This window comes from Ipomoea triloba, chromosome 4, assembly GCF_003576645.1.
Source record: "Ipomoea triloba cultivar NCNSP0323 chromosome 4, ASM357664v1".
NCBI classification, from domain to species: domain Eukaryota; kingdom Viridiplantae; phylum Streptophyta; class Magnoliopsida; order Solanales; family Convolvulaceae; genus Ipomoea; species Ipomoea triloba.
The window spans coordinates 6,808,759-6,812,839 of NC_044919.1; positions in this window are offsets into that span (position 1 = coordinate 6,808,759).

Here is a 4,081-nt window from a genome sequence, read left to right on the forward strand (position 1 = left end):
CTGAAAGCATATATTAAATAAAATATGATACATGTTTTTCAAAAACGAATATTCTATAAAAAATCACTTACAATACACTTCTTACTTTTTCAATAATAAATCTCCATGCCAAAATGTACCTTAAAAATTTTAAATTTTCTTTTCCAACATAATAGATATTTTATGGAAGAACATCAAACATATAAATGAGACAAGGTCCTTTATACTTAGGCCATAGTGAATAGCTCCATGCTGAACACTCCACAAATTCCCATTTCCAGTGGAATCTGGACACAAACCTTAATTGTGCACACCCCCGAATGAGGATTCCAAGCCTCACCGAGAAGTTCTAAGCCCAATGTAGCTAGGATATATTTCTACTGACTCCTCCCTACATAGACCCTAGTGGTAAATTCATATAACCACTCCACAATTAAATAGGACAAATAATGCCCTAGTGGTAAATTCATATAACCACTCCATAATAAAACAAGACAAATAATGCCCTACACTACTACAGAAAAAGAATACAACGTCGCCCAATCAATGTCGGTTCTTGACAAACCGACGTTATATGTTAATAAAATAAAGCAAAAATAATATATATTATTTACGACGTCGGTTCATGGCAAAAACCGACGTAATAAATATTTTTAAAAAAAAAATAAAGACATACGATGTCGGTTCTATGCAGAACTGACGTTGTATATTTTAAATACTTTTTTTTAAAAAAAAAAATTAAAGACATACGACGTCAGTTCTAGAGAGAACCGACGTCGTATGTTCTAAAGAAAATTTAAAAATAAAAAATAAAAAACATACAACATCGGTTTTATGTAAAACTGACGTGGTATGTTTTAAATAATTTATTTAAAAAAATTAAATACATACAATATGTTTTTTTTGTTATATTTAACAGCCAGCTTCACCAGATTTAAAATTAAATACGATATCTCACAGATCTCAGATCACAGCTTCACGCACAACCCTTCTTCCTCCCTTCTCACAGATACGCACCTTCTTCCTCCCTTCTCACATCTCACAGGTTTACAATTTCACCGCCATCAGAGCTTCTTCCTTCGTGAGCAGCAACTGCGAGAGGAGTGCATGGCGGAGCAGCGTACGTAAGCCATGCTTGTGAACAGCAGCAACCGCGAGAAGTGTTTCACTCTTTTATAATTTTTTCTAGATTTTCTATCAGAGTTTCTAGATTATGAACATACTTGTGAACAGAGAAGTGCAATCCAACACCAGAAATAGAGGCGATCGGACCGTTTCTTGAGGTGAACAAACAGAAGCAGATCTCACATCTCTCTACGTTTCTATCGTCTGCCCCATCTCTATGTTGCAACAAATCTCGCAACAACAGTAGGTGACGGAGACGATCAGCTTCGACGGAGCAGCTTCCTCGCATCGTGCAACAACAGTGGCGAACCAACAAGGTCTCCGGCGAGTAACTACAAACTGAGAATAAAAAAGTTGCTTCCATGAAGGCTAATATCGATGGGATGCGTAGGGGTGTTAGCGAACAGAGCTTTCGACAAACTACTCGTGTTTGAGCTCGATAAGCGTTCGTTTATGTTTGTTTATTAAGGTAAACGAACATTAACAAACAAAATTTAGAGCTCGATTAATAAACGAACAGAGTTTGAATAGTGGTAAGCTCGTTTGCTAAGTATTCGCGAACAAGCTCGTTTGTGTTCGTTTAGTAGTATTCGTGAACAAGCTCGTTTGTGTTCGTTTAGTAATGTTCGCGAACAAGCTCATTAAGTGTTTGTTTAATAATGTCCGCGAACATGTTTACAAACAAATAGTATTAGTTTTGTTTGTATTAGTTTTGTAGTTGTGTTGTTTGTTTGATTATTGTTCGTGAACGTAGATTATTTCTTGTTCACAAACAAATTGTGTTCTTGAACATGTGCAGGTGTTTGGTTATTAAGTGTTCACGAACGTTTTCATGAACGTAAATGAATATATTTGTGAACGTGTTCGGTAACGTTCGCGAACACGTTCGTGAACCTGTTCGTCAACGTTAACGAACACGTTCGCGAACGTTAACGAACACTAACGAACGCTTAACAAACGAACACGAACAAGCTTTTCAAAAACCTTAACAAACGAACATGAACATTCTAAAATCTTTAACAAACGAACACGAACAACCTCCTTTCGTTTATGTTCGGTTCGTTAACAGCCCTAGGGATGCGCAAAGAGCTTCAGGAAGCAAGGTATGAAGTTGGAAGCAAGGCTGATATTATTTTGTGTTTTTCTATGGTTTCATTTTTCGCGCAAAGAGTTGGTTTCATTGTTCAATGAATGTATCTAAGGTAAGCTCTTGACAGTGGCGGAAACAGCACCTCTTTGTTGATAGTGGCGGACATCTCCCTCTTCGTTGAGCACCGTGAATTTTTTATTTTATTTTAGTTTTTTAAAGAATCATAACCGACGTTGTATCTTTTATCTTTTATTTTTTAAAGTGTTAGAATGTCGGTTATTACACATAACTGACGTTGTACCTATTTTTTTATTTTTTTGAAATAGATAAGAACCGACGCTAAATCTTTAATTTTTATTTTTTTAAATGACATACGACGTCGATTTTCGGAACCGACATCGTATCATTTATATACTACGTCACTCACAACTACGTCACGAAATAACCGACGTTATATGTACAAAAAACCAACGTTAAAACAGTGTTTTGTAGTAGTGCTAGTGGTAAACTCATATAACCACTCCATAATAGGACATAACCCGAATATTTAGTATTCAACCAAATACTCCACATGATTATACCATATCTTCCATAAATTCATAAAATAATTTTCCTTAATTTTAAAACCTGACCCTTAGGCTCCAAAAACAATTACTTGGGTATGCTTATTACCAAATTCACAATTTTTGGAAAATATAACCAAGTCATTAAAAATTCACAAACAAAATTTTTTGAAATAATCATTTATCATCAACTCATATGCCCAATTATACTTATAATATCCACATACGTATACACCTCTATTCACAAATACATAATAAGCAAACACAATAAAATGAATATAGTTTTTTTTCTTTACTGTACGTAGGGTACATATATAATATATATATATATATATATATATAGGGTTGCACTCTCGTGCGAACTCTCGCCCAGGTAGGAAATGAGAACGCTCCACGGTCGTCCACGTGTCCAGATCAACGAATCAGATGCAATTTTAAAAAAATGACGCGGTGGCATTTTCGTAAATAACTGGAACTTTGGTGCACCTAGTTTCACATACAAGTGCACCTAGTTTCACTTAAAAGTGCACATAGTTTCACTTACAAGTGCACCTATTTTCGCACCTATTTTCACTTACAAGTGCGAGTAATTTACCTTGTTAATATTCACACACCTATTTTCGCAAATATTTTCACTTACAAATGCAAGTAATTTACCTTGTTAATATTCATGCACCTGGGTGCAACCTAGGTGCACCTAGTTTTAACATAGGTTGCACCTAGTTATAACATTAGGTGCACCTAGTTATAACATTAGGTGCACTTAGTATTGATGCTCACTGTACAATTCACTTGCACCTGTAATACATTTTACTTGCATCTGCAATACATTTTACTTGCATTTGTGCAAGTAATTTACTTTGTTAACATTTATGCACCTGGTTGCAACCTATGTGCACCTAGTTATAACATTAAGTGCACCTAGTTATAACATTAGGTGCACTTAGTATTGATGCTCATTGTACAATTTACTTGCACTTGTAATACATTTTACTTGCACGTGTGCACCTATTGTCACTTGCAGGTGCAAGTAATTTACCTTGTTAACATGTATGCACCTGGTGCACCTATGTGCACCTAGTTATAACATTACATGCACCTAGTTATAACGTTATGTGCAACTACATTCCAGACACGTGCCGCGCTGTGATTCGTCCGCAGTTCTCTCCTGGACGACCAGTACGCACCTGAACGCGATCCTATATATATATATATATATAGCATTTCTTTAAAAGAAAATTTATGTACATATATCTAACACAACATGTAGCTCATGCAACAAAAAAAAAAAAAAAAAAAAAAAAAAAAAAAAAAAAAAAAAAAA